Source organism: Sciurus carolinensis, chromosome 8 (assembly GCF_902686445.1).
Source record: "Sciurus carolinensis chromosome 8, mSciCar1.2, whole genome shotgun sequence".
Taxonomy (NCBI): domain Eukaryota; kingdom Metazoa; phylum Chordata; class Mammalia; order Rodentia; family Sciuridae; genus Sciurus; species Sciurus carolinensis.
The window spans coordinates 118,632,375-118,657,778 of NC_062220.1; the positions used below are offsets into that span (position 1 = coordinate 118,632,375).

The 25,404-nt window shown below is 38.4% G+C and overlaps 3 protein-coding genes and 2 pseudogenes across 11 annotated transcripts in view; 4 read left to right on the forward strand and 1 right to left on the reverse strand.

Annotated features, from left to right (window-relative positions):
• Positions 1-25,404, forward strand: part of LOC124991706 (immunoglobulin lambda-1 light chain-like) — a 1,192,366-nt gene that overhangs the window by 345,075 nt on the left and 821,887 nt on the right. The gene's annotated exons all lie outside the window — the stretch shown is intronic.
• LOC124991707 (immunoglobulin lambda-1 light chain-like) overlaps positions 1-25,404 on the forward strand; it is a 1,154,667-nt gene that overhangs the window by 302,917 nt on the left and 826,346 nt on the right. The window lies entirely within an intron of this gene.
• LOC124991709 (immunoglobulin lambda-1 light chain-like) overlaps positions 1-25,404 on the forward strand; it is a 981,515-nt gene that overhangs the window by 125,250 nt on the left and 830,861 nt on the right. The gene's annotated exons all lie outside the window — the stretch shown is intronic.
• The window catches only part of LOC124990491 (zinc finger protein 264-like), a 264,954-nt pseudogene that overhangs the window by 8,274 nt on the left and 231,276 nt on the right, over positions 1-25,404 (reverse strand).
• Positions 387-25,134, forward strand: LOC124990492 (protein quaking-like; annotated as a pseudogene).

Sequence of the window (25,404 nt, forward strand, 5' to 3'; positions counted from 1 at the left end):
CTTCGGCATCAGAGTGACTCTAATGCACTGAGGTTGTGCAACGTGTCCACCCCTTATTGCTCCTAAGTACACTTAAGTCATTCCTGAAAATATTTATGCACACATGCATGTATGAGGTGCAGCCTTGCTCGCTTAAAAGCGGCACCTGCAATGCAAGCAACCCCCTGGACAATGGACCCTGGGGCTGCTGAGTCCTTAGGCTCAGTGGGTCTCCCAGACGCCCAGGGAGGCCCCAGGTTAACTAGCTCCTCCTCCCTTGCTGAATGCCCACAGCCCTCTCCCTGGGGCAGGGACGTCACAGGCAGGCAGCATAGGGGCAAAGGGTAACCGCCCAGCGAGGGCTACTGTCGCCTCCTGAAGACTCCCAGCCCTCCCTCGGTGGGCCCATGGGGACCGGTGCCCAGAAGCTGGGTGAACACAGCGCCCTGCACCTTCACGCCAGGCTCAGCCCGGCTCAGGTCTTTTTCATTGGCTGCAGCCGCAGGCAGCTGCACTCACCCGGGCGCCATGGCGCTGGTGGCCAGGGAGGCAAGGTCTGCAGGCGGCCAGGCCACATGCCGCAGGCTAATGGGCCAAATGCTGGTGCGGGCGGCGAGGTCCACAGTACCAGCCTGGAACTCCAGACCTCAGGGACCTGCGGGTAGAGACAAATGGCGCCGCAACCACCGCCCATGTTCTTGATCATTGCATTGTGACTGGAGTGACATGAAATCTTAGTATAGTTTTTATTTGCATTTCCCTAATTGCTAGAGATGTTGAACATTTTGTCTTATATTTATTGGATATTTGTGTTTCTTCTTTTGAGAAATTTCTGTGTAGTTCGTTTACCCATTCATTAATTGACTATTTGTTTTTTGGAGCTACGTTTTTTGGAGTTCTTTGTATATTCGAAATGTTAATCCCCCATTAGGCAAACCGTTGGCCAAGATTTTCTCTCCTTTCTTCGGCTCCCTCTTCATGTTCTTTATTGTTTCCTTTGCTGCAGAACACTTTTTACTTTGATGGCATCTTGCTTATTGACTCTTGGTTTTATTTCTTCTGCCTTTGGGGTCCTGTTAAGGAAGTTGGTACCAGCATCTATATGATGGTGTTTTGACCCCGTGTTTTCTTTTAGCAGTTGTAAAGTTTCTGTTCTAATTCCTAAGTCTTTGATCCATTTCAATTTGAATTTTGTGCTGGGTGTGGGACAGGGGTCTAACTTCATTTTGCTACATATAGCTCTCCATTTTCCCAGCATCATTTATTTAAAAGCATGTCTTTTTTCCAAGGTATATTTTTAGCACGTTTGACAAATATCAGATGGCTATAGGTATATGGGTTTGTCTCTGTGAGAGGAAAATTTTCCTCAGTTTGGACTGATTTTTGTGTTTTTAAAATTCAAATTGGGTTTCTTGTAAGCAACATATATGGTTGAATCTTGATGCAAAGTTCAGTCTAACCATATATGTCTTTTAGTAGTGACATTTAATCACTTATAAATAATTCATAATATAATTTGTTTAAATGTACAATATGTCTCTTCATTTTCTATTTTCTCCTTATGTTCAATGTTTTTATTTTTATTTTTCACCACTTCACTTTGATTCTTTTTAAGAAAGTGTTGCCTTTCATCTATTCACTAACTAAAGTGATGGTTGATTTTTGGATTGGCTAGGCCACCTTCCCACATTGATTTTGTTCAAATCCTGTATAGATGTTGATTGAAGTTGTTTTTCATATGTGATTAACATTTAATTAGTTATCACTGAGTAAAGCAGGTTGTCCTCTATGAAGTCCCCAGGGTCTCATGCCAAGTCAAAGTCCTTTAGAGCAAATACTTTTGGAAAAGTACATTTCCAAAGTACTGTCCTGCTGAACTGAGACTCAAGACTTGGACCTTACCTCTTACTGAATTATCAGGCGGCAGACTGCCCAGCAGTTTTTGATCTTACCATCTACAACAATCATTTAAACTGATTCAATGAATAGTTGTCTCTCTCTGTATGTGTGTCTGTTTATGTATGTACAGATCTATTATATCTACCCAGTCTTGCACTGCTATAATTATGTTTCGGTTATTGTAGACTGAATATGTAGTGCAGGTTTCATAAGATACAGTGGAGCTTCAAAATTCTTATCACATTGTTATTTCATTTTATACTAAGGTTGAAGGGTAACACATTACTCATATTTATGGTAATAATGCCGTAAACAATGCTGCTGTGCTGTCAGTTATGTGAAAGAATCACACAATTTTGTACAGTAATAATATTTGACAATGATAACATAACTATGATATTTTCTGTGTATTTTCATACTGTGATTCTCATTGTTAATCAGAGTGTACACCTTCTAATTATAAAAATGTTTAGTGTAAAGCCATATGAGTTGTGCTATGCTTACAACAGCCTGACACCTCTCGTGTATACCCAGTCTCATTAGATTGTGAGACTGCTGCACTGCCCCTTGCACCATGAGGGACTCTGCAGTCTCTTGATTGTTTCATTTCTCTTGTGCTGGATTGAATTATGTTGCTTTATTCATGATCCTAGAAGCAATAGGCTTCAATATATATTTTCTGTAAATTTTATAATACATATAATGTTAGAATATATCATATATGGCACCAACGATCACACAAATTCCATATATCCTTGGTGTATAGCAGGCTGTACCATGTACATTTGTGTTTAGTATACTGCATGATGTCCAAGATGATGAAATTGCCTAATGATGAATCTCTAAGTATTTACCTCTAATGCTAAGGGATACAGGACTACATGTAATATATATGTACATATCTCCCTGCATTTGACCCTCAATATGTTAAGTTCTGCATCTTTAGATTCCATGACACACGCATTGCAAATATTTTATAAAAATGCATCTGTGCTAAATATATTCATGTTTCTTTTTTCTGTCTTTATTAATTCCTAAAAATAACAAGGAAATACTACACACAAACATTTTATCTATAGCTATAATCTCTATTTACATATTTTATCCTACATCTACTCCCTGTCATCTGTCAATCTATCTATATCTACCTTATCTTACGTCTGCTATGTCACTTATTAATTCTATTTCCATGGCAAAATCTGATTAATAAAGCTTATTATCTGTATCTTTTTTGTGTTAAAATAGCTTTATTTTGATGGTGCTCTACATCTTACAGTCCATATATATAGCTGAACAATATCCACCTTAAAGTGATACTTTATATATAAATTAGAACTTCATAAAATATTCTTCATTCTCTCTGCTTTTGTGCTACTTGTTTCATAATTTCCATTTAATACAGTCTAACCCAAATATATATTTTCATTAATTTTCTTCAATGATTGTTTATAGACGATAAAATGATTCAGAATTATCACTTTTCATCTGATGATTTTCCATTATTTTATGTAAATGCACTTTTCTGCATTATGTCATTTCCTTCTATGAGGGATTCCATAGTATTGCTGTAAGTGAGAGACTACATGTGAATTTGGGAAAAATTGATCAGAAGAGTGTTTTGCCTCTGAAACACAACTCCTTCATTTTTACTTTTTATTTTGAGACAGGGTTTCACTGAGCTGTTGAGGGTCTCAAGAAATTTCTGAGAGTCTCCTGAAATTTTCAATCCTCTTGCCTCAGTCTCCTGAGTCACTGGAATTACAGGCATGCCTGTGTCTATGCCTGGATGAAACTGAATTTTCATGTCTGTGAAATTTTCATTTTGCCTTAATTTTTGGAAGATAGTATCCCTGGGTAAAGAATTCCAGGTTGTCAGATTTTTTTCATTTCATATTGTAAAGGTGTTGCTCCCCTGCCTTCTTCTTCTCCTGTTTCTGATAAACAATCTGCTCCTATCATTAAGCTCCAAGTGTCCCTTCACTGCTGTTTCAATCAAGTGACAACACATGTGGTGGCACCATTTTCTTTATGTTTCCTGGTATTGATTTTCTTGAGTTATTTTCTTGTTGAGTTCAGGTTTTCCCCAATTGTGAAATATTTTTGTCCATCGGTTCTTTAAATACTCTTATCTATTTATGCCCCATTTTCTCCCTGTCTTCCTGGCTCCAATCACACCACTTAGGCTGCAGGAAGCTGTCCCCCAACACACTGATGTCCTGATAATTGTTTTAATTATCCCCCAGTTTTATATTTAGTAGTTCCTGTGGGAAACATCCATTTGCTTTTTGGATTCTTCACTGTTTCTAGTCTCATTTAAACATATGTTTGTTCCCTTTCTAGGTCATTTCCCTTCACAAGGTGAACTCGCAATGATATGTGGGTCATTCTCTGTCCCCCCACCTCTCTGATTTTTGCATCAAAGTTGACATAATCTTCTTAAAATGTCCCAAAATCATACCTGCCTAAGAAACACATTTCAGGCAACTTGATCTCTGTAAAGGTCATCAGTGATATAGTAGGTTTGAACAGGGCTGAGCTCAGGAGAGCCAGTGGTCAGGTTTTCTCCACTGAGGAGGATTCTGTCACTGAGCTGATAACCAGAATGTGGCCTGAGGCAGGAGATTATCTGCTTCACTCTGCAGAGTGTCCCAAAGGAGTTTGTTTACTCTAGGCAAAGACAAGGTCCTGCATGTCCCGTGTCTCCACCTGAGACTACAGGTAAGCACAGAGACTGCAGCCCTCAGGGCAGATCTGCCTGGAAATGGAATGAGAGGCAGGGCGGAGGGTGCAGACATCTCTGTAAGTGCCCAGGGTAGAGGGGTTAGTTCTGGCACTACTGCTGGACAATAAGAGAAGATGCTCTGTGATTGGGCAGGACACTCTGACAGCTGTCCTGGGTGAAGGACACAGGTACAAGTGCCATCTGCTCACATGGAACTCCCACCTAGAGGGACCTTGGTGTTGTCTCCCCAGTGACTCACAGGCTCTTCCAGGGCATTTCCCAGGTAAGGTCCCCAATGTTTTCAGGCTGAAGCCATTTTGAGTATGAACATCAGAATGTGGTCACTGCAGTTCAGGCAGGGACCTGGAGACAGTTTTTGACCCCCTGTTGGGCATTCCTCTTATCCTCAACTTTTGCTGCCCCAGCCTCTTTCTGGCTGTTCCCAAAAGTAGCTTTACCTCCACTTTCTAGTGAAGGAGCCTAGGAGCAGTATCTCCCACCTCCCGGTGACTATAAAGCACATATCATCTAAGCGAGTGTGTTTAGGGCATCCAGCCTCATTCTGTGCTTGCTGCACATACCTTGCCCTACCAAACAGCACAGAGAAATGGCATCCATGGGGTACAGTCGGCAGCAGGCTAATTCTCTGACTCCGTATCAGGGTGGAATTTCCATTCCTTGTGGTTTGTTTTCTGTAGGGAATGGAGAGAGGGCTTGCTTCTGAGATCTTCTTAAGATAGAGAAAAGTTACAAGAAACATGTGGGATGCTGTCTATTGAGCCAGTCTCCTGTGTATTTGCAGCCAAGACTGGTGCTTCCCTATGGAATGAGAGCTGCTGCAGAGTCAGGAGGACACCAGGGTGTTTATCTAGTAATGTTCAGTCGGGTCCCTACATGGTCAATATCAACATCACTCATCACAATTTCTATTGCTCATGTTTTTATTTCATCATGAACCTCAGAGTTCATGGGGAAGGATTTATAAACCAGCCTCAGCTGCTCTTTGATAAAACTAGACATCTCCTGCTTTTCAGACCCAGAGAGGCCTGTGCCAAAGATGGATAAATCACAATGCATGTGGATCCCATTTCCTTGGATTTCCTTTGAGGAAGGACAAGATCTAAGACCTTGAACCTCTCACTATTACCACAATAAATAAGACAGTTTCATTGCTTTCTATCATTTATATTTGAAAAACTTATGTCGTAATGTTTGTATAGCTGCCCCCATTTGAGATCAGGTACGGATGACATTCAGTTGCCCAGGAGAAGAGATCAGTATTGTCATGGAGAGATGACACAGCACCCTGAATTCAGGTCCTAGTCCCTGTAGGGAAAGAAAAGGGAGGTGAAAAGATGAGTGTCAACTAAGCCCCAGGGCTTGTGTCCCACATAGTCAATCACTGCCTCCTATCATGCCAGGACTGTCACTGGGAGTCCAATACAGTGTTCAGGTTGGGGGCTAAGCCCAGGTTAGGTTGGAGAACCTGAGGGAAATTGTGAATCTGCTCTGCTGTACTGAGCTGTGCTGAGCATGGCTGGCCTGGTTCCTGCTGGTTCTCTCTACATTATTGCCAGCTTCCCTCTCTCATGAGCAGGTGGGTGACAGGAGTTTCAAGGCCACTTCTAATAGGGGCAGCTGAGTCTTAGGAGACTCCAAGGTCTCATTCTCAAGTGTTCACCTCAGAAGTATGACTGTGGACTGATCTCAGAGACAGACAGGAGTCAGGGTGTTGGGAGTTTGCTCCTGGGAACAGGAACTTGGTATAGGGAATGGAGCCTTGGAGCAGAGAGAGAGGGAGGGAGACCATAGAGTTGAGGGAACAGTGAGAGTGGTAGGAGAGAAGTAGGCATTGCAAAGGGAGTAAAGGACCTGCAGATGCTGCTGGGGAGAAGCTGGAGCATGGAGGCCCAGTCTTCCATCCCAGCCATTTCATGGAACCGAATACCAAGGGCGGTGCATTTCCTTCATCTGGTTCCTGTACCCAAAGCCACTTTGGGGCACTCTGATATTTATATCCTGTGTGCATATATTCTGCAATAGGGGGCAGTAGATCCAGCACCTTTCATCATTCTGCATGGAGGTGGTGGTGGTGGTACATGTGTTTGTGTGTGTCCCTCTGGGAATATCACATGCTCCTCCCTCTCTCATTATCACTGCCATCCTGTAGTGAGTGTGCCTGGTGTTGAGGACTGAGGCCACATGTGTCATCTTTACTATTGTACCTAAGAAACTCATGTCCAGGGAAACTGAGAAATAAATAGTAACTAAGGCATTCTCTGCTTCAGGCCATTCCTGAAAATCTATTGCCCAGAGTTGACTCCTCTGACGACACAGCCCTCCATGGTTAATAGTGACTGAATTTCCATAGTGAAAAATGGTATTATTAGGATTTGTTTCCAAGTGAGTTGTAATAAGTACACAGTCCATTCTCTCCCTCAAGATCAAGCAGTTGACAAAGGAAATCTCCCCAGAATGAATGGCACAGCTATGTATACAACCTTGAACTATAAACCATAGAAGGAAGGATATGAGGACAGGACATTGTTGTGCTAGTGGTCAGAGGTGAGTTTTTTGTTTGTATCCCCAGCCCATGATTCCAAGCAGTCCTGGGACTGGACGGAGCCTCTATGGGCTCAGGGGTGAATTAAAAAAAAATTCTTAGAGGTAAATGAGAACAAAGATACAACATATCAAAATCTCTGAAACACTGAAAGCAGTACTCAGAGGAAAATTCATTTCATGGAGCATATTCAATAAAAGAAGAAAAAGTCAACATATAAATGACCTAACATTACAGATCAAAGACTTCGAAAAAGAACAAGAGTAGAACACAGGAAATAGTTAAAATCAAAGCTGAAATCAATGAAATTGAAACAAATGAAGCAATTGAAATATTGACAAAATTAAAAATTGGTTCTTGCAGGATTCAAGATGGTGGACTAGAGGGCGGCTGCATTTCATGTTGCTCCAGGACGCAGGATTCAAAAGAGGAGATAGTGAGAGACTTGGGACCAACTCAAAGCCGCCAGGTGAGTCTCTCCCATTGGGGAGGCATCCTGGATGGGGCGGTAGCCCCGGAATGCAGGGAACTTTGTGAAGTAGAGTTGCCCGGCGAGACGCCCCTCCCCCCACTGGAGTGGTAAACACGGACCACTGGGAAAATTATAGAGGTGGCTGCTCAGCACAGCGCTTGGACTCAGAGCAACCACTGGGTCTCCAGGGCGGCTGCTGGAGGAGGAGCTGCGTGGCGAGCTGTTTGGACTAAGAGCGATCGCTTCTGAACACCGGGGGGTTGCCCGGAGGAAGAGGAGAAGCGCGGCGGGTCACTTGGACTAGGAGTGACTGCATCAGAGCTACAGGCGGTTGCCAGAGGAGGAGCTGCATGGCGAGCTGTTTGGACTCAGAGCGATTGCTTCTGAACGCCGGGTGGTTGCCTGGAGGAAGAGGAGAAGTGCGGTGGGTCGCTTGGTCTAGGAGTGACTGTATCAGAGCTACAGGTGTTTGCCAGAGGATGAGGCGAGAGGTGAGTGGTGGACTCAAAGCGACCATTCGTGAACACCAGTGGCCTGCCTGTAGGAGGAGCACAGTGGGTCACTTGGTCTCTGAGCCACTGCTCCTGAACACCTGGGGGGCTACCCCGAGAAGGAGGAGGAACAGGGCGGGTCACTTGGACTTGGAGTGACTGCCTAGGGCTATGGGCAGTTGGCAGCAAGAGGAGACACGATGTGAGTTGCTTGGACTCCTAGTGACTGCGTCGGAACACTGGGAGGCTGTCCAGAGGAAGAGGTGTGTGGCATGTCTCTGGGACTCGGAGCTATTGTACAGGATTCCAGGTGGCAGCTCAGAGGAGGGGCCACATAGCCAGGCGATTAGGCACAGAGCAGGTTCCCAGGACCTAGGCGGCTTCTTGCTGGAAGAGCCGCACAGAGACAAGCCTATGGGTGGAGCAAAGATTCCAGGACTGCGGGCAGATTCTCTGAGGAGAGGCAGCCTAAGGAGACTCGTCTGCGAAGGGTGAGGCTCCCAGGCCCAGGAGGTAGGTCCGGGCCCCTGGGAACGTTGCAGAGGAAGACAGCCCAGCCCAGGTGGTAGTTGTAGATTGAGGGGAACCTCTAGGAGGGGAACTGACCAGTGAGACTGCCCCACCGGGTGAGTCTTCCCTGCCGGGTGAGGTTTTCCCACAAGGACGGTAAAACCAGAGACACAGGCACAAACAGGCCTTGCCTCAGCCCCCAGCCTAGTTCCACTTTGGATGACCATTGGTCAACAAGTGGAGGCACCTCTGCCCACTAGCAGGGAATATACCCCACCTGAGGGTCACCACCCCTAGAGAGGCAGCTTCCTTGTGGAGCACCGCATTATCAACTTCCTCCAAGACTGTAGACTACTGTAGGATAAGAGGTGATATACTAGCAATCTTCAGGGACATTATTAAGTCAATGGAGGAAATCTGCAATATCTTAATGACCCACTGATTCCTGAACAATATGAGAAAACAAGGGAAGAATATGCCCCAAACAAATCTAGATGTTACATCAATAAAATCCAATGACAGCATGGCAGAAGAAATGACAGAAAGGGAATTCAGAATGTACATAATTAAAATGATCAGGGAAACAAACGATTAGATGAAAGAGCAAATGCAGGAATTGAATGATGAGATGAAAGAGCAAATGGAGACATTGAATGATCGCACCAATCGACAGTTAAAAGAGCAAATACAGGAAGCAAAAGATCACTTCAATGAAGAGTTAGAGATATTGAAAAAAAACCAAACAGAAATCCTTGAAATGAAGGAAACAATAAACCAAATTAAGAACTCCATAGAAAGCATAACCAATAGGATAGAACACCTGGAAGACAGAACCTAAGATATTGAAGACAAAATACTTAAACTTGAAAACAAAGTTGAGCACACCGAGAAGATGGTAAGAGATCATGAACAGAATCTCCAAGAACTATGGGATATCATGAAAAAGGCAAATTTGAGAATTATTGGGATTGAGGAAGGCTTAGAGAAACAAACCAAAAGAATGAACAATCTGTTCAATCAAATAATATCAGAAAATAACCCAAATGTGAAGAATTAAATGGAAAATCAAGTTCAAGATGCTTATAGGACTCCAAATATACAAAATTAGTCAGACCCACACCAAGGCACATTATAATGAAAATACCTAATATACAAAATAAAGACAGAATTTTAAAGGCTGTGAGAGAAAAGAACCAAATTACATTCAGGGGGAAACCAATACGGATATCAGCAGATTTTTCAATCCAGACCCTAAAAGCTAGAAGGGCCTGGAATAACATTTTTGAAGCTCTGAAAGAAAATGGATGCCAACCGAAAATCTTATACCCAGCAAAACTTACCTTCAGATTTGACGATGAAATAAAATCATTCCATGATAAACAAAAGCTAAAAGAATTTACAAAAAGAAAGCCAGCATTACATAACATTCTCAGCAAAATATTTCATGCAGAAGAGATAAAAAACAAAGAAGCAAATCAGCAAAGGAAGTAATTATCCTAAAGGAACTGTGAAATAAAGGAGGAACCAAGTTGTGTCAGAAAAATGAGTGAATAAATAAACAAATAAAATTTAAAAAATGAACCAAATGATCGGGAATACAAATCATATCTCAATAACAACCATGAATGTTAATGGCCTGAATTCATCAATCAAAAGACATAGACTGGCAGATTGGATTAAAAAGAAAGATCCATCAATATGTTGCCTGCAAGACACTCACCCCATAGAAAGAGATACCCATAGACTAAGGGTGAAAGAATGGGGAAAAACATACCATGCACATGGACTCAGCAAAAAAGCTGGAGTATCCATCCTCATTTCAGATAATGTGGACGTCAAGCCAATGTTAATCAGAAGTGATAAAGAAGGACATTTCATACTGCTTAAGGGAAGCATAAGTCAGCAAGATATAATATTCATAAATATCTATGCCCCAAACAGTGTCTCATCCATGTATGTCAAACAAATCCTTCTCAATTTTACAAACCAAATAGACCATAACACAATAATACTAGGTGATTTTAACACGCCTCTCTCACCACTGAACAGATCTTCCAAACAAAAATTGAACAAAGAAATCATAGATCTCAATAACACAATCAAGAATTTAGACTTAACAGACATTTATAGAATATACCATCCAACCAAGAGCAAATACACTTTCTTCTCAGCAGCACATGGGTCCTTCTCTAAAATAGATCATATATTATGCCACAAAGCTAATGTTAGCAAATACAAGAAGATAGAGACACTACCTTGTATTCTATCAGATCATAATGGTATGAAGTTAGAAATAAATGAAAGAGTAAAAAACAGAAACTACTCAACAACCTGTAGATTAAACAATATGCTATTATATGATGAATGGATAACAGAAGATATTAGGAAGGAAATTAAAAAATACTTAGAAGTAAATGAGAACAAAGAAACATCATATCAAAATCTCTGGGACACTATGAAAGCAGTACTTAGAGGAAAATTTATTTCATGGAGCGCATTTAATAAAAGAAGTAAAACTCAACAAATAAACGACCTAATACTACAGCTCAAAGCCCTAGAAAAAGAAGAACAGACCAACACCAAACTTAGTAAAAGACAGGAAATAGTTAAACTCACAGCTGAAATCAACGAAATTGAAACAAAAGAAACAATACAAAAAATTGACAAAATAAATAGTTGGTTCTTCGATAAAATAAACAAAATTGATAAATCTTTGGCCACACTAACAAAGAGAAGACGAGGGAAAACCCAAATCACTAAAATTTGGAATGAACAAGGAAATATCACAACAGACACGACTGAAATACAAAACATAATTAGAAGCTATTTTGAAAATCTATACTTCAACAAAATAGAAAATTTCGAAGACATCAACAGGTTTCTAGAGACATATGAATTGCCTAAACTGAATGAGGAGGACATACACAATTTAAATAGACCAATTTCAAGTAATGAAATAGAAGAAGTCATCAAAAGCCTACCAGCAAAGAAAAGTCCGGGACCAGATGGGTTCTCAGCCGAGTTCTACAAAACCTTTAAAGAAGGGCTCATTCCAACACTTCTCAAAGTATTCCATAAAATAGAAGAGGAGGGAACCCTCAAAAACTCATTCTATGAATCCAATATTACCCTGATAGCTAAACTAGTCAGAGACACATTGAGGAAAGAAAATTTCAGACCAATATCCTAAATGAATATCGACGCAAAAGTTCTTAACAAAATTTTAGCAAATCGCATACAAAAGCATATTAAAAAGACAGTGCACCATGATCAAGTGGGTTTCATCCCAGGGATGCAAGGTTGGTTCAACATCAGGAAATCAATAAATGTAATTCACCATATCAATAGACTTAAAGTCAAGAATCACATGAGTATTTCAATAGATGCAGAAAAAGCATTTCATAAAATGCAGCACCCCTTCATGGTCAAAACACTAGAAAAAATAGGGATAGTGGGAACCTTACTTAACATTGTAAAGGCCATCTATGCTAAGCCCATGGCTAATATCATTATAAATGGTGAAAAATTGAAAGCATTCCCCCTAAAACAAGAACAAGGCAGGGATGCCCTCTTCCACCACTTCTTTTCAATATCATCCTTGAAACTCTAGCCAGAGCAATTAGACAGACCAAAGAAATTAAAGGTATACGAATAGGAAAAGAAGAACTCAAACTATCCCTATTTGCTGATGATATGATTATATACTTAGAGGAACCAGGAAATTCCACCAGAAAACTTTTAGATCTCATGAATGAATTCAGTAAAGTAGCAGGATATAAGATTAATGCTCATAAATCTAAGGCATTTTTATACATAAGTGATGAATCTTCAGAAAGAGAAATTAGGAGAACTACCACATTCACAATAGCATCGCAAAAAATAAAATACTTGGGAATCAATCTCACAAAAGAGGTGAAAGTCCTCTACAATGAGAACTACAGAACACTAAAGAAAGAAATTCAAGAAAACCTTAGAAGATGGAAAGATCTCCCATGTTCTTGGATAGGAAGAATTAATATTGTCAAAATGGCCATACTACCAAAAATGCTATACAGATTCAATGCAATTCCAATTAAAATCCCAATGATGTACCTTACAGAAATAGAGCAAGCAATTATGAACTTCATTTGGAAGAATAAAAAACCCAGAATACCTAAAGAAATCCTTGGCAGAAAGAGTGAAGCAGGGGGTATCGTTATACCAGATCTTCAACTCTACTACAAAGCAATAGTAACAAAATCGGCATGGTATTGGTACCAAAATAAAAAAGGTGGATCAATGGTACAGAATAGAGGACACGGACACGGACACAAACTCAAATAAATACAATTTTCTCATACTAGACAAAGGGGCCAAAAGTATGCAATGGAGAAAAGATAGCCTCTTCAACAAATGGTGCTGGGAGAATTGGAGATCCATATGCAACAGAATGAAACTAAACCCATATCTCTCACCATGCACGAAACTAAACTCAAAATGGATTAAGGACCTCGGAATCAGACCAGAGACCGTGCGTCTTATAGAAGAAAAAGTAGGTCCAGAGCTTCAACATGTCGGCTTAGGACCAGACTTCCTCAACAGGACTCCCATAGCACAAGAAATAAAGGCAAGAATCAATAACTGGGATAGATTCAAACTAAAAAGATCTAGAAGCAATCAACAAACATATGGAAAATTGTTCAACATCTCTAGTAATAAGAGAAATGCAAATCAAAACCACCCTAAGATTCCATCTCACCCCAATCAGAATGGCGATTATCAAGAATACAAGCAACAACAGGTGTTGGCGAGGATGTGGGGAGAAAGGTACACTCATACATTGCTGGTGGGGCTGCAAATTAGTGCAGCCACTCAGGAAAGCAATGTGGAGACTCCTTAGAAAACGTGGAATGGAACCACCATTTGACCCAGCTATCCCACTCCTTGGCCTATACCCAAAGGACTTAAAATCAGCATATTACAGAGATACAGCCACATTAATGTTCATAGCTGCTCAGTTCACAGTAGCCAGATTGTGGAACCAACCTAGAAGCCCTTCAGTTGATGAATGGATAAAGAAACTGTGGCATGTATATACAATGGAATATTACTACACCTTGAAGAATGAAAAAATTATGGCTTTTGCAGGCAAATGGATGAAATTGGAAAATATCATGCTAAGTGAGATAAGCCAATCTCAAAAAACTAAAGGACAAATGATCTCGCTGCTAAGCGGATGAGGACATATATTGGGGGGTGGAGGGGTTAGCATTAGGTTTAGGGTTAGGGATAAGGAGTGTGGTAAGAATGAAGGAAAGAAGGACTGTATAGAGGGAAAAGAGGGGTGGGAGGGGTGGGGGGGAAGGGAAAAAAATAATGAATCAAACATGATTGCCCTAAGTAAATGTATGATTACACAAATGGTATGCCTTGACTCCATGTACAAATGGAGAAACAACATGTATCCCATTTGTATACAATAATAAAAAAAATTCATTGGAAGGTACTACCAGAAGACTAGACCAATTGGAGGACAGAATTTTTGGCAATGAAGACAAAATATGTCTTCTAGTAAGTAAAGTGGACTATGGGTAAATGATGTTAAATGAACGTGAACAAAGCTTCCAAGAAATATGAGTACCATGAAAAGAACACACTTAAGATTTATCAGTATAGATATATCCAAAGGAATGCACACTCTTTTCAATGAAATAATATTTGAAAATTTCCCATATCTGAAGAAAGAAATGGAAAACCAAATACAGGAGACTTATAGGACCCCAAATATACAAAATTACAACTGATGGATACCAAATTACATTATTATGAAAATGCCCAAGATACAGAATAAGGATAGAATTTTAAAGACTTTCAGAGAAAAATGAGAGATCACATTTAAAGGGAAACCAATACAGAGATTACTTTTAAAGGGAAACCAATACAGATCTCAGCTGATTTCTCAACCCAGACCCTTAAGGCTAGGAAGTCATGGAATAATTTATATCAAGATCTGTAAGAAAATGGACATCAACCAAGAATACTATACCCTGTAAAATTAAGCTTCAGATTTGAAGATGAAACAAAAATCTGACATGATAAACAAAAACTAAAAGAATTCACAACTAGAACATTACAGAACATTCTTAGCAAAATATTTCATGAGGAGGAAGTGAAAAACGACAATACAAGTCAGCAAGGGAAGGAACTACCTAAGGAAAAGTCAATCAAAGGAGAAACTAAGTCAAGTTACAAACCAAAAATAAGCCAAAATGTCCAGGAATACAAATCATATCACAATAATAACCCTGAATGATAATGGCCTAAACTCATTAATCAAAGGACATAGACTGGCAGATTGGATTAAAAAGAAACACCCAACAATATGCTGCCTTTGAAAGCGTCATCTCATAGAAAAAGACATCCACAAACTAAAGGTGAAAGGACGGGGAAAAACATACCATGCACATGGACCCAGTAAAAAAGCAGGGGTCTCCATCCTCATATCAGATAAAGTGGACTTCAAACCTAAGTTAGTCAGAAGGGATAAAGAAGAATATTTCATACTGCTCCAGGGAACCATAAACCAGTAAGACATAATGATTTTAAATATTTATGTCCCAAACAATGGAGCATCTATGTACATCAAACAAGCCCTTCTCAATTTGAAGAATCAAGTAAACCAAAACACAATAATAGTGGATGACTTGAACACACTGCTCTCACCACTGGATAGATAGATCCTCCAAACATCAGATGAACAAAGAAACTATGGAACTAAAGAATACAACCAATGATATAGATTTACTGGACATATACAGAGTATTTCATCCATCATTGAGCAAATACACTTTCTTCTCAGCAGCTCATGGATCCTTCTCCAAAACATACCATATGCTATGCCACAGAGAAGCCACTAGTAAATACAAAATAATAGAGATACTACCTTGTATTCTATCAGACCATAAAGAAATGCAATTAGAAATCAATGATAAAATAAAAAACAAAACTACAACTACACCTGGAGATTAAATGATATGCTTTTGAATGATGCAATGATAACAGAAGATATCAGGAAAGAGATAAAAAGAAATTCTTAGAGGTAAATGAGAACAATGACACACCATATCAAAATCTCAGGGACACTTTGAAAGCAGTACTAAGAGGAAAGTTTTTTGCATTGAGCTCATACATTAAAAAATAAAAAGTCAACAACTAAATGACCTAACATTACAACTCAAAGAGAAGAAAGCACAGATCAACACCAAAAATAGTAGAAGACAGGAAATAATTAAATCAGAGCTGAAATCAATGAAATTGAATCAAGAGAAACAATTAAAAAATTGACAAAAAGTGTTGTTCTTTGAAAAAGTAAACAAAATTGATAAACCCTTAGTCACACTAATGAAGAGAAGGAGAGAGAAACTCAAATTACTAGAATTTGTGATGAAAAATGAAAGATCATGACAGACACCATTGAAATGCATAATTAGAAGCTACTTTGAAAATCTAAGCTCCAACAAAATAGAAAATATTGAAGACATTGAAAAAGTTTTAGAGACATATGATCCTCCCAAACTGAATCAGGAAGATGTACACAATTTAAACATCAATTTCAAGCACTGAAACAGAAGAAGTCATCAAAAGCTTACCAACCAAGAAAATCCCAGGACCAGATGAATTGTCAGTCAAATTCTACAAGTCCTTTAAAGAAGAACTAGTACCAGTATTCCTTAAAGTATTCCAGGAAATAGAAAAGGAGGGATCCCTTCCAAACTCATTCTATGAAGCTGGTATCACTCTGATACCAAAACTGCAAACAGACGCATGAAGGAAAGAAAACTTTAGACCAATATCCGTGATGAATATAGACGCAAAAATTTTATCAAAATTCTGGCAAATTGCATACAAAAACATATTCAAAATATAGTGCACCCTGATCAAGTGGGGTGTATCCCAATGATGCAAGGTTGGTTCAACATCTGGAAATCAATAAATGCAATTCATCACATCAGTAGACTTAAAGTTAAGAATCATATGATTATTTCAATAGAGGCAGAAAAAGAATTTGATAAAATACAGCACCGCTTCATGCTCAAAACACTAGAAAAAAACAGGGATACTAGGAACACATCTCAACATTGTAAAGGCTATCTATGCTAAGTCCATGGCTAACATCACTTTAAATGGAGAAGAACTGAAAGCATTCCTCCTAAAAACTGGAACAAGGCAGGGATGCCCTCTTTCACCACTTCTATTCAACATTGTCCTAGAAATTCTATCCAGAGCAATTGGACCAAAGTAATTAAAGGAATACGAATAGGAAAAAGAAGGACTCAAACTACCCCTATTTGCTGAGGACATGATTCTATATTTAGAGGAACCAAAAAATTCCACCAGAAAACTTCTAGAACTCATAAACGAATTCAGTAAAGTAGCAGGATATGAAATCAATGCTGGAAAATCTAATGCATTTTTATTTATAAGTGATGAATCCTCAGAGGATTCATCACTTATAAATTCACAATAACCTCAAAAAAATACTTGGGAATCAATCTAACAAAAGAGGTGAAAGACCTCTACAATGAGAACTACAGAACACTAAAGAAAGAAATTAAAGAAAACCTTAGAAGATGGAAATATCTCCCATGTTCTTGGATAGGAAGAATTAATATTATCAAAATGGCCATACTACCAAAAGTGCTATACAAATTCAATGTAATTCCAATTAAAATTCCAATGATGTATCTCATAGAAACAGAGCAAGCAATCATGAAATTCACTAGGAAAAATAAGAGATCCAGAATAGCTAAAGCAATCCTCAGCAGGAAGAGTGAGCAGGGGGTATCATAATACCAGAACTCCAACTATACTACAGAGCAATAGTTACAAAAACAGCATGGTATTGACACCAAAATAGACAGGTAGATCAATGGTATAGAATAGAGGACACAGAGACAAACCCCAATAAATAAAGTTTTCTCAAACTAGACAAAGTTGCCAAAAATATATAATGAAGAAAATATAGCCTCTTCAACTAATGGTGCTGGGAAAACTGGAAATGTATATGCCATAAAATGAAATTAAACCCCTATCTCTCACCCTGCACAAAACTCAACTCAAAATGCATAAAGGACTTAGGAATTAGATCAGAGACCCTGCACCAAATAGAAGATAAAGTAGGCCCAAATCTCCATCATGTTGGTTTAGGATCACACATCCTTAACAAGACTCCCAAAGCACAAGAAATCAAAGCAAGAATCAATAAATGGGATGAATTCGAACTAAAAAGCTTTTTTTCACCAAAGGATACAATCAATAGTGTGAAAAGAGAACCCACAGAGTGGGAGAAAATCTTTCCCTCACGCACTTCAGAGTAAGGACTTTTTTTTTTTGTCTTCTTGCGGTGCTGGGGATTGAACCCAGGGCTTTGTGCTTGCAAGGCAGGCACTCTACCAACTGAGCTATATCCCCAGCTCTCACACACTTCAGATAGAGCACTAATGTCCAAAATTTATAAAGAACTTACAAAACTTTACAACAAAAATACAAAGAACCAATCAATAAATGGACCAAGGAACTGAACAGACACTTTTCAAAGAAGACATACAGGTGATTAATAAATATATGAAAAAGTGTTCAACATCTCTAATAGTTAGAGAAATGCAAATTAAAACAACTCTAAGATTTTATCTTACTCCAATTAGAATGGCTATTATGAAGAACAGGAACAATAATAGATGTTGGTGTGGAAGTGGGGAAATAGCAGTTTTACATTGCTGGTGGAGTTGCCAATTGGTGCAGCCACTCTGAAAAGCAGTGTGGAGAATCCTAAGAAAACTTGGAATGGACCCACCTTTTGACCCACTTATCCCACTCCTCGGTTTATACCCAAAGGACTTAAAATTAGCATACTACAGTAACGCAGCCACATCAATATTTATAGCAGCTCAATTTACAATAGCTAGATTGTGGAACCAACCTAAATGCCTTTCAATGGATGAATGGATAAAGAAACTGTGGTATATATACTTGGTGGAATATTATTCAGCCATAAAGAAGAATAATATTATGGCATATGCAGATAAATGGATGGAATTGGAGAATATCATGCTAAGGGAAATAAGCCAATCCTGAAAAACCAAAGACTGAATGTTTTCACTGATAAGTGGATGATGATATATAATGGGGGTGGGTAGTTGGGGGGATAGAGAAGAATGGATGAAATTTATGTAGAGGGAAATGAGAGGGAGGTATGAAAAACGATGGAATGGGACAGACATCATTGCCCTATGTACATGTATGATTACACAAATGGTATGAATCTACATGGTGTGCAACCATAGAGATAAATGATGTATTCCATTTGTGTATAATGACTCAAAATGAAGTCTGTAAAAAAATTAAAAAATTAAAAAAAGAAATGAAAAATAAAAGTAAAAACCAAGTCAGGTGCGGTGGTCTATGCCTGTAATCCCAGTGCCTAGAACTGAGGCAGGAGAATGGCGAGTTCAAAGTCAACCTCAGCAAAAGTGAAGTGCTAAGCAAACTGTCTTTGACTGAAATACAAAATAGGGTTGGGGATGTGGCTCAGGCTTTAAGTGTACCTGAAGTTCATTCCCCAGTATCAAAAAAAAAAAAAAAGTAAAAAAAAGCAAAGGGAGGAACTACACTAACGGAAAACTCAAAGGAAAAACTAATTCAAATTAAAATCCATAAATAAATCAAAGTGATAGAGAATACAAATCATATCACAATAATAACATAATATATCAATGATCTAAACTCATACATCAAAAGACATAGGAAGGAAGATTGGATTAAAAAACAAGACCCAACAATATGCTGTCTCCTAGAGATTCACCTCATAGGGAAACATATCCACAGATTAAAGGTGAAAGAATTGGAGAAACATGTCATTCACATGAATTTCTTAAGCAGGGTCTCTCTACTCATATTGGATAAAGTAGAATTCAGACAAAGTAGATCAGAGGGGACCAGGACGTTTATTTCATACTGAAAAAGGGAACAATACACCAATAAGACATAACAATCTTTTAAAAAAAATTTTTAGTTGTAGATGGATCCAATACATTTCTTTTTATTTATTTTATTTATTTATGTGGTGCTGAGGATCAAACCCAGTGCCCCACATGCATGTGAGGCACATGCTCTACCACTGAGTCACAATACCCAGCCCAAGACATAACAATCTTAAAAATTGATGCCCAATAATGAAGCAGTACATACATCAAACACTTCACCATTTCAAGAATCATATAGACCACAAAAGAATAATACTGGTGACTTTAACATGCCTCTCTCTCCACTTGATAGATCTGCCAAACAGAAATTAAATAAAGAAGATACAGAACTAAAAAATACAATTAATAATTTATACTTAACAGACATATGTAGAATATTTCATCTATCAATAAGGGAACACATTCTTCTGATTGGCACATGGATCCTTCTCTAAATTATATGATCTCCTATGCCACAAAGCAACTCTTGGCAATAAAAAAATAGAGATAATATCATGAATTTTATTAGATCATGAGGGAATGAAATTGGAATCAATGATAAAATGAAAAACAGAAGCTGCACTAACACATGAAGACTAAATAATATACAATTGAATGATCAACAGATAGCTGAAGAAATCAGGGATGAAGTAAAAAATAATACTGAAAGTTAAATAAGAAAAGTGACACAACTTATCAAAATCTCTGGGACACTATGAAGATGGTTCTGAGAGGAAAATTCACTGCACTGAGCATATTGTTTAAAAGAATAGAAAGTTGCCAATTAAATAACCCAACTTTACATCTCAAAGCCCTAGAAAAAGAAGAAAAAATCAATAACAAAAACAGAAGACACGAAATAATTAAAATAAGAACTGAAATTAATGAAAATGAAACAACAACAAAAAAAATTTCAAAAAATTGATGAAACAAAACGTTGGTCCTTTGAAAAAAAATAAATAAAATTTACAAAACTTTAGCCAAGCTGATGAAGAGAAAAAGAGAGAAATGTCAAATTATTAAACTTCGAGATGAAAAAGGAAATATCACCATGGACACCACTGAAATACAGAAGATAATCAGAAACTACTTTAAACATCTATACTCCAATAAAATAAAAAATCATGAAGACATCAACAAATTACTAGAGCCATATTACCTACCCAAATGGAATCAAGAGGACCTAGAAAATTTAAACAGATCAATTTCAAGCAATGAAATTGAAGACACCTTCAAAAGCCTACCAACAAAGAAAAGCCCAGGACCAGATGGCTTCTCAGTCAAGTTCTACAAAACCTTCAAAGCAGAATGTACACCAGTACTCCTTCAATTATTTCATGAATTGGAAAAGGAGGGAACCCTTCCAAACTCATTCTTTGAAGCTAGTATCATCCTGATACCAAAATCAGACAAAGACACATCAAGGAAAGAAAACATCAGACCAATAGCCCTCAGGAACATAGGTGCAAAAATTCTCAATAAAATTCTGGCAAATCACATGCAAAAACATATTAAAAACATAGTACACTATGATCAAGTGGGGTTAAATCCAAGGATGCAAGTTTGGTTCAACATACAGAAATCAATAAATGTAATTAATCACATCAGTAGACTAAACAACAGGAATCACATGATCATCTCAATAGATGCAGAAATAGCATTTAACAAAATACAGCATCCATTCATGTTCAAAACACTAGAAAAACTAGGGATAGTAGGAACATACCTCAACATTGTAAAAGCTACCCAAGGTCAACATCATTCTAAATAGAGAATATTGAAACATTCCCTCTAAAAAATGGAACAAGACAGGGATGCCCTCTTTCATTAGTCCTATTCAACATAGTCCTGGAAACTCTAGACAGAGCAATTAGAAAGAAGAAATAAATTAAAGGGAATTTAATAGGAAAAGAAGAACTCAAACTACCCTATTTGCCAATGACATAATTATATATTTAAAAGACCCATACAACTCCACCAGAAAGCTTCTATAACTCACAAATGAATTCAACAAAGTTACAGCATATAAAATTAACACTCATAAATCACTTGTGTTCCTATACACCAATGATGAATCAGCTAAAAGAGAAATCAGGAAAACTATCAAAATAGCCTTAAAAAATAATTTGGAAATCAACCTTACAAAAGAGGTGAAACACTTCTACAATGAAAACAACAGAACACTACAGAAAGAAATTGAAGAAGACATTAGAAAATGGAAAGATCTCCTATGTTCTTGGACAGTCAGAATTCATATTGTCAAATGGCCATACTACCAAAAGCATTATACAGATTTAATGCAATTCCTATTAAAATTCCAGTGACATTCTTCAAAGAAACAGAAAAGGCAGTCATGAAATTCGTTTGAAAAACAAGAGGTCCAGAATAGCCTAAGCAATCCTTAGCACAGAAGGCATCACATTACCAGACATTTTATTATAGTATAGAGCTACAGTAACAAAACCAGCATGGTACTGGCACCAAAACACACATGAAGACCAATGGAACCAGACTAGAAGACACAGAGTTATACCCACATAAATACAGGTATCTCAGATTAGACAAAGACACCATAAACATACTTTGGAAAAACAACAGCCTCTTCAACAAATGGTGCTTTGGAAAACTGGAAATCCATAAGTAGTAGTATGAAATTGAACCACTATCTCTCTACCTGCACAAAACTCAACTCAAAGTGGACCAAGGACTTAGACATTCGATCAGAGAATCTGTGACTACTAGAAGACAAAGGAGGCCCAACTCTCCACCAGGCCAGCGTAGGAACTGACTTCCTCAATAAGACTCCTAAAGCAATACAAGTAAAATCAAGAATCAATAAATGGGATGGTATCAAACTAAAAAGCTTCTCTACAGCAAAGGAAACAATCAAGAATGTGAACAGAGAGCCTCAAGAATGGGAGAAAATCTTTACAACCTGCACCTCAGATAGATCATTAATCTCCAGGATATACAAAGAACTAAAAAACTTAACTCCAAAAATACAAAGAGCAGTCACCTAAAACCAATATTGGACTTCTTTTGTTTGTTTGAGAGTTTCTTTATTTTTTCTATTTTCTATTTTTAATTTTTTTCATTAGTAATACATGAAAGTAGCATGCATTTTGTCATACTAAGCAGAATAAGTGAAACCCCAAAATACAAAGACCAAGTGTTTTCACTGATAAACACTGCATTTTTATGAACATAACTGTGAATAAAAGCAGGAGCTTATAACCTTGAACAGTGAAAGAACAGCACTTTTATACCCCTAACATATATTATTTACATAACTTTCCTATCTTCATATATGAATACACAACCAGTATAACTCCACATCATGTATAACTAAAAGAATGGGAAGTTATACTTCATGTATAAATAATATGTCCAAATATACTCTACTGTCATGTATATCTAAAAAGAAGGAATAAAAATTTTAAAAATTATACCATTTAGATTTAGAAGTGTGATAGTATACTACTTAAGTTCTGGATTTCATAAGAGACTTGGTCAAGCAGTAATTTTGAAACAAACATACTTTCCCTTCAAAGTCAATTCAATCTAATAAATAGGAGTCATTTTATATATGTGACTGTGAATATCAAAGGATGCATATTATTTCTGTTAACAATTTAGTGTTTGGAAAATTAGCAAGCATGCTTCAGTCAATTTGGTTAAGTAAATCTACCTTAAAAAAACGTGAATGAGAAAATAAAAAACAGATCAAAATTTTCTGAGAAAACCTTACTGTCTAAATTGACGTGTAATGTAAATGTATAACACATATTTCAAAGAAACAACAGGAGAAAAGGAGTGTAAAATATATCATAAATAAGTTCTCATTAATTACTTGTGGAAATGACACTATTTTGATACAGCTGATTATATAACATATTATTAAAATAAACATGTATGTTTTTTTAACTTTAATGAGATTAGTATATGCTGAATGGACAATGAGCATTCTTTGTATTATTATTAGATGTTGCTGGACTGACCTGTCAGGTAGCAGGAGTTTTTGGTTCCCCTTGTGCCCAAAGCCTCATCTCCAGCTATGGGACATATGTGTGAATACTGGGAGAGTGTCTGATACTGGAAAATTGGAGACATGTGGCAGGACCACCTGCCACTGTAGAGTACTGAGATTGAGCCCTGCTATGGCTCCTTCCAAGATGCAAAATATCCACCATGCAGTGTCCACTGCTGAGCTGTCTAACCTCATGACTGGTCAATCACACAGTTCTGGCCTCATATTCAAGGGATGACTGATGTTATTTTGTAGCTACAATTACCTGGGTTTGCACCATGAGCTATTTTTCAAAAGGTGTGTAATTTTGTACAGCAGGTAACACTACTGTTCCCAAATTCCCATGGTCTACACTGGGATTTGCTAGGGGGTCTTGACCTAAAAACAAGCTTATGACAACTATCACCAGTTCTTCTATTAGCATACTACTGTGAAATAAGGTCACACACTCTCACCTCCGAATACATACCCAATTGTCAATTTCCAATGTCACACATATATACTGGCCACACGGAGATGGATGTTGACTCCTGAGAGGTCACTGGCCCGGGATGACCCTTGCCCATTTCTTCTCTCTGGCACCGGCCCCAAGGTGGCAGGCTGAGTGAGCTGCAGAGTGTGGAGTTTGGTCCATGTGATCAGGGAAATGGTAATAACAGATTACCTGATGATGGAGATGATGAATGACGAAAAGAACTTTAGCAACCTGTCCAAATTCTGCAGAATCTCCAACCACCTCCAGAGGCTGCTGGAAGAAGAAATTAGCACAGGGAAGATATTTGGACCCAGAGGACTTATAGCTAAACAGCTTGAAGCAGAAAATGGATATATAATAATGGCACCAGCCAGGGGCTTAATGACACATAAAAAGGAGGAGGAGCAAAATAGAGCAAGCCTAATTGGGAGCATCTGAATGAAGATTTCCATGTGCGAATCACTGTGGAAGATGCTCAGAGCAGAGCAGAAATAAAACTGAGGAGAGCAGTTGAATAAGTGAAGACACTACTGGTACCTGCAACCAGAGGAGAAAACAGCCTGAAGAAGATGCAGCTGATGGATGGAGATTCCAAATGACACCTAGAGAGATGCCAACATTAAATCATCAGCCCTTGGCTTTTCTCTTGCAGCAACAGCCCAGGCTGCTTCTAGGATCATAACTAGGCCTATGTCTGTCATCCCAACAGTTGGCCCTACCATTATGCCTTTGATCAGACAAACACAGATGACTGATATGCTAAATGGAAGGCCTCATCCAACTGCTGCTATAATCCCTCCAGGGCCTGAGCTTGGGTTAATCTACACACCCTACCAATACCCTTACACGCTGGCACCAGCTACATCAATCCTTGACTACCCTATTGAACCCAGGGGTGTGTTAGATGCAGTGGCTACTGAAGTTCAAAGGCAAGACATGTGTGTCCATCATTACCAAAGGATTGTGACCAAAGGCTGAGCTGCCACTGGCAACTAACCTGTGAACTTCTGATCTCTGAACTCTTTACTCAGTGATACCTGACCACACTTGTCTGCTAAATAGTGACCTTTGCTTGCCCTTCTTGGGTCACTGCATTATCAAGTTCCTCCCAGGCATCAGGCTACTGAAGACTAGCAGGTTTGAACAGTACTATATAGTTTTACTATAGAATTTTTTTTATTAGTAGTAATATTACAATTATCCCTATTATTCCTAATATTATTCCTACTTTTATTAATATTTTTCTCATTCTCTATATTTTTCTTT